Source organism: Piliocolobus tephrosceles, chromosome 8, assembly GCF_002776525.5.
Source record: "Piliocolobus tephrosceles isolate RC106 chromosome 8, ASM277652v3, whole genome shotgun sequence".
NCBI classification, from domain to species: Eukaryota; Metazoa; Chordata; class Mammalia; order Primates; family Cercopithecidae; genus Piliocolobus; species Piliocolobus tephrosceles.
Window position 1 is genome coordinate 138,859,074 of NC_045441.1, and position 6,956 is coordinate 138,866,029.

A 6,956-nucleotide genomic window follows, 5' to 3' on the forward strand; every position below is an offset into this window, starting at 1 on the left:
ACATAAACAATGCCAGGAATGAAAAGAAGATGATAACCATGGATACAATAGAGACTTTGAAAAATCATGATAAAATACTATGAACAATTTACAACTATTTTACATTTATACGAAATGGATTATTTTCTAGAAAAATATAAATTACTAAAGAAACTTAAACCAATCTGAATATACCTGTAAGCATTAGAGTACTTGAATCAGTGGTCAAAAATATAACCTTCATTCCCTCAAGTTAATTAAGATAGGAGGCCCAGAGAGTTTTACTGAGAAGGTTCGTCCACCTTTAATGAAAAGATAAGCTTTCATGTACAAACAGTTCCAGTGAGTAGGGGGAAAAACACATCCAAACTCATTTAATGAGGTAGATTAGTACAATGTTGAAGGTGAAACGAGAACAGAACGGCACCATGTGGGGAAATTTTCAGCCAGTCTCACTTAGGAACAGAATTGCACAAATTCAAAATAAAATATTAGCAGATTAAATCCAGTAATGTATTTAAAAGTATAGTGTGGCTGGGCATGGTGGTTCACGCCTGTAATCCCAGCACTTTGGGAGGTTGAAGAGGGCGAATCCCTTGAGGTCAGGAGTTGGAGACCAGCCTGGCCAACATGGCGAAACCCTGTCTCTACTAAAAATACAAAAATTAGCTGGGCATAGTGGTGCACGCTTGTAGTGCTAGCTACTTGGGAGGCTGAGGCAGGAGAATCGCTTGAACCTGGGAGGCAGAGGTTGCAGTGAGCCAAGATCGCGCCACTGCACTCCAGCCTGGGCAACAGAGCAACAACCTGTCTCAAATAAAAAAAAACATAAAAAAAAAAAAAAGTGTAACATGACCAGGAAGGAAGGTGTTACCCCACAAACAAAAGGTTGATTCAACATCAGACAATCTATTAAAGAAATGTACCACTTCAGCAGATTAGTGGAGGAGAAAACATGATTATCTCAAAAGATTAAAAAAAGCATTTGCTATAAGGAAGGAGACCACTACTACTCCTGCTGCCCTCCTCCCCCCACCTTGCCTAGTACACAAGACAGAAGTGAAGAGAGAAAGAAACAAAAGTAAGATAAATAGCCAGACAACCTTGGCACCATAACCCGGCCCTAGAAGTTAAACAAAGTAATAATAATAACATCAACCCCTGGCCTAAACTACTTGTGTTATCTGTAAATTCCAGACACTGTATGAAAAAAAGCATTGTAAAACTTACTGTTCTGTTAGCTGATGCATGTAGCCCCCAGTCACGTTTCCCATGCTTGCTCAATTGATCACAACCCTTTCACGTGGACCCCTTAAAGTTGTAAGCCTTTAAAAAGGCCAGGTATTTCTTTCTTGGGGGAACTCGGCTCTTAAGACACGAGTCTGCCGACGCTCCCGGCCGAATAAAAAACCTCTTCCTTCTTTAATCCAGTGTCTGAGGAGTTTTGTCCATGGCTCGTCCTGCTACAGCTATAATTCTATTAAATTTAGTTAAAAAACAGAACCCAAAACAAAGAAAACAAAACAAAAAGCAAACCATCCTGGTTTCCATGATTACCTCTGTTCTCTGCTCCTGTCCATTTCTCTCTTTCCTTGTCATACTGTATCTTTCCTGCTCTTCTTTTTCCTTTAAAAACTCACACACTGTCATGGGTAGTGCCTTTACCTTGTTCCCTCTGCATGGAATATTCTGTTCTCAGAGCTTCCCAGGGCTCCCTCTTGTCACTTAGGTGTCAACACAGCTGTCATCTTCTGGGGCCTTGGTCAGACCCATCTCTAAATAACCAGCCCTCTATTGCACGTTGCCCAGTTTTATTTCTCCCTGAACATTGATGACGAACATTGCCTTGTTCATTTACATGTTTGCTTATTCAGGATCTCCCGCTTCAAACGCGAGTGTCCAGGACAGTGGGACCCTGTCTCTCCACTGCCCAGAACAAAACCGGGCACATTTCAGGTGCCAAAGAAATGTTTGCTCCATTAACTGGCTCTGTTTCTTTGGCCATTATGGGGCCTTCTCAGGAAATTTTATAATGTGAGCAAATCAAACCAATTAATTTTTCAAATGTACTGAAATATTTGGGACTACATTTAACAGCAAAGTTGATAAGCTGCACTTTGTAGACACGAGTTTCAGATTTATTGATTTTGATTTTGCAGTTTCCTTTTGGTATTTTGGGATGAAAACAACCTTTAACCTTTTCATAATTTTACCAAACTCGTAAACTAGGCCCTTTGCTTGTCATCTCTAATGGAAAATGGACCTGTTTGGGGCCATTATGCCATGTTTGTCTCTCCCTCTTTGTCTGTGCTTCCAATGATGGAACTGATTTCATTTTAAAAGTGCGGATTGTGTGAGATTCTTCATTTGTTAGCGCGGGTAGATAGAGAGGACCTAACGGCTTCCTGTTACTAGAGGTGCGCGGCTGCACCACTTTCACAGGCGCCGGGAGGAGAGCGGCGCCCTCTAGTGCACATTTTGAGATCTGACGTTGACATACCCGCAGCCAGTGCTGTTTCTCCAGTGCCCTCAGGGGCTGCATTGATGTTAGAATGCAAGTCAGGGACCACGTAGGCGTCCAGTTCATATTTGTCGAATGAATTAATGTCTAGAACCATGAGCCTTTCGGACTGCCCTAAAGAAGTGAGTCCGAAAAGCAGAGTCATAAAAATAAATGGTCCTGTTAGAGATGAAAGGAAGGTTGACAGCTGAGGTAGAGGAGACAAGAAGGTGGAAGGAATGCAGTTAGAAATGGCGTTTCTTGGGCCGGGAGCGGTGGCTCACGCCTGTAATCCCAGAATTTTGGGAGGCTGAAGCGGGCGCATTACCTGAGATTGGGAGTTCGAGATCAGCCTGGCCAAAATGGAGAAACCACGTCTCTACTAAAATACAAAAAATGAGCCAGGCGTGGTGGCGGGCGCCTGTAATCCCAGCTACCCAGCTACTCAGGAGGCTGAGGCAGGAGAATTGCTTGAACCCAGGAGGTGGAGGTTTTAGTAAACCAAAATCGCGCCACTGCACTCCAGCCTGCGCGACACTGCAAGACTCCTTCTCAAAAATAAAATAAAATAAAATAAAATAAAATAAAATAAAATAAAATAAAATAAAATAAAAAATATAAAAAGAAATGTGTTTCTTTTCTGGTTTAAAGAGGAAATAAGAAGAAAACGTAGGGTAACTTTCTAACGAGAATTAGCCCAAACGCCAGCAGTGGAAGCTTGCTCACTAAGACCTACAATACCGAACACGAGGGTATGCATCAATCAGGTGAGGCACCAACTCCCAGTCGACTGCAGGAGGAGAGAGGCCCCGTGGAGAGGCAGCGGGAAGCCGAAGACGCCAGCTGAAAAGCCCGCCAGCTGAAAAGCCCTGGTTGCTTTCATCTGTAAGTACATGTTTCAAATGTAGATGTTTACTGGGGAAATTTGAACGCCGATGGGATGTTGGATATTACAGAATTGTTAATTTTTTTTTTTTTTTTTTTTTTTTGAGACAGAGACTCACTCTGTCACCCAGGCTGGAGTGCAATGGCGTGATCTCTGCTCACTGCAACCTCCACCTCCTGGGTTCAAACGATTCTCCTGCCTCGGCCCTCCCCAGTAGTTGCTGTTACAGGCGCCCACCACCATGCTCCGCTAAGTTTTGTATTTTTAGTGGAGACGGGGTTTCACCAGGTTGGCCAGGCTGTTCTTGAACTCCTGAGGTCAGGTGATCTGCCCACCTCGGCCTCCCAAAGTGCAGGGATTACAGGTGTGAGCCACTGCGCCTGGCCAGGATTATTAATTTTTCTTAGTTATAATTATGCTGTACTTATGTAAATCCGAGGACCCGTATCCTTCAGAGATAGGTACTGAATGAAATGCTCTCTGAGATTTGCTTCAGAATCATCTGGGGTGTGGGTGAGGGTGGGGTAGAGGTGAAACAGCACTGACTCTGTGTCGATAATTTCAAAGGGGGGTGACAGGGAAAGTTCATTACACTTTGCTCTACTATCATCATGTGCTAGAATTTTACCATGACAAGTTAATATATGTTTGTATATGATCTTTTTGTTCCTTTTGAAAATTTCTCTCCTAATACTCCTAAGAAAGCAAATGTGTTGCAGGGAGGGGAGGAAATGTTTTTGGTTGAAATGAAGTTTTGGTTTTGGGCTATTTCCTTTGGTCCAAGAGATCATGATGGCTGAGAAGGGGGAGGGGCTAAGAGCACTGCTTGCTTAATTTATATGTGGGGTGATTTCAAAATAGTCTCTTCAAGATTGAGAAAGGCATTAGCTGGGTGTGGTGGTGCGTGCTTGTAGTCCCAGCTACTTGGGAGGCTGCTTGAGTTCAGAAGTTCGAGGCTGCAGTGAGCTATGATTACTTCACTGCACTCCAGCTTGGGTAACAGAGTGAGACCCTGTATCTTTTCAAAAAAGAAAGATTGGGAAAGGCAAATTAATGAGATAATTGATCCAAATAACTTTTTGTGGTTGAATTGATGGGAGGATGAATCCACTTTTCTTTTATTCTTCTTTTTTCTTTTCTTCTTCACTGCCCCAGTCAGGGGACAACCTACTTTTCTATATTCAGTAGAAAACATGAAAGATTTTTCAAATAATACTGAATAAATAGAATTGCATCAAACACCTTTTTGCTGTCCATTGGATAGTTGAGTATGAACCAACTGTTGTTAAAAAATAGACTTTATTTTTTAGAGCAGTTTTAGGTTCACAGCAAACTTGAGTAGAAAATATAGCAATTTCTCATATACTCTGTATCCCCACAAGCATCGTTTCCCCCACTATCGGAGTGGTACACTTCCTACAATCGATGAATCTGCATTGACACATCATTATCATCCTAAGTTCATAGTTTCCGTTAGGGCTCACTCTTGGTGTTGTATATTCTATGGGCTTGGACAAATGTATAATGACACGTATCCACTGTACAGTCTTTCCACTGCCCTAAAACTCCTCCGTGTTCCACCTATTTATCCCTCCCTCTACCAAAACCCCTGGGAACCACTGATGTTTTTACTGTCTCCATGGTTTTGCCTTTTCCAGAATGTTCCAGAGTTGGAGTCATATGGTATGTAGCCTATTTGGACTGACTCCTTTCACTTCATAATATGCATTTAAAATTCCCCCATGTCTTTTCACAGTTTGACATGTGCCAGCGTTTGACTCTCCAGAATGACAATTCTAAATGGGGATGCTTTGATGGTCTTTGTTGTTGTTTTGAACTAAATGCTTTTAAAAGGAAAAATGATATAAATATTTTTTGAGAATTTCAGCTCTTTAAAATGACTGTTATCTTCACCTGATCTCTCAGTTGCTTGGATACTAAATTGGGGATGCCGGTGGGGAATGCCCAGCTCATGCCAGCATTTCAGATGCTGATGCCCATCTGTAACAGAATCCTCTGATTAAGGCTAAGTGACTGCTCTGCTGAATTTTTGAAAGTAATTTCTGTGTTTGCCTGAATTTGGAAAAATTCTGAGGGACACTAGAAATGGCTAGAGGTTGTATGAAGACACGTAGCATTAACGTCAGCTTCCAATGGAGACTGGTCATGGTTTCCAGGCAGGCGTGGAATCCTCTGGGTCTTCTTTCTGGAAAAGCATGGGTGAGGGGCAGATGAGACAAGACTGACAATGCCTTGACAATTTAGAAGCTGGATGAGAGGTAACTGGGGGTTCCTTATGCCTCTCTTTCTTTCTTTCCCCTTCCTCCCTCCCTCTTTCTTTCTTTCTTTCTTTCTTTCTTTCTTTCTTTCTTTCTTTCTCTTTCTTTCTTTCTTTCTTTCTTTCTTTCTTTCTTTCTTTCTCTCTCTCTCTCTCTTTCTTTCTTTTCTTTCTTTCTCTCCTTCTTTCTTTCTCCTTCCTTCCTTCCTTCCTTCCTTCCTTCCTTCCTTCCTTCCTTCCATCCAGTGTCTCACTCCATCACCCAGGCTGGAGTGCAGCTGCGTGATCTCACCTCATGGCAAGCTCCACTTCCCAGGTTCACACCATTCTCCTATCTCAGCCTCCTGAGTAGCTGGAACTACAGGCTCCCGCCACCATGCCCCGCTATTTTTTTTTTTTCTTTCTATTTTTAGTAGAGATGGGGCTTCACCATGTTAGCCAGGATGGTCTCGATCTTCTGACCACGTGATCCGCCCCTCTCAGCCTCCCAAAGTGCTGGGATTACAGGCATGAACCACTGTGCCCGGCCTCTTTCTTTATTTTTAGAGATTGTGATAAAATACACATAACATAACATTTACCATCTGCTATGGTTTGAATGCTTGTGTGCCCTCCAAAATTCATGTTGAAATTTAATCCCCAGTGCAACAGTATTAAGAGGTGGGGACTTAGGAGGTGATTAAGTCCTGAGGGCAAAGCCCTCATGAATGGGATTAGCAACCTTATGAAAGGGCCGGAGGGGACTAACTAGGCTTCTTTTTGCCCTTCCATGTGAGGACACAACAAGAAGGAGAGGGCAGCCCTCACCAGACACTGAATCTGTTGGCGCCTTGATCTTGGACTTCCCAGCCTTCAGAATTGGGAGAAAATACATTTCTGTTCTTTATAAATTACCCAGTCTCAGGTATTTTGTTACACAGCGCAAGCAGACTCAGACATCATCATAACCATGTTTGAGGGGACGGTTCAGTAGTGTTAAATATATTCATATTGTGGTGCAACCAATCTCCAGGACATTTTCATTTTGCAAAACTGAAATTCCACACCCATTAAACAACAACTCCCCATTTCCCCTTCCCACAGGTCCTGGCAACTATCATTCTACTTTCTGTTTCTATGAATTTGACTACTCTAGATACCTCATATAAGTACAATCAGGTGTTATTTTTTGTTTTGTGACTGGCTTATTTCACTTAGCATGATGTCCTCAAGGTTCATCCATGTTGTAGCATGTTGAGACTGGATTTCCTTCCCTTTAAGGTCTGCACAATATTGCACAATATTGCATTGCATATATATACCGTATTCTGTTT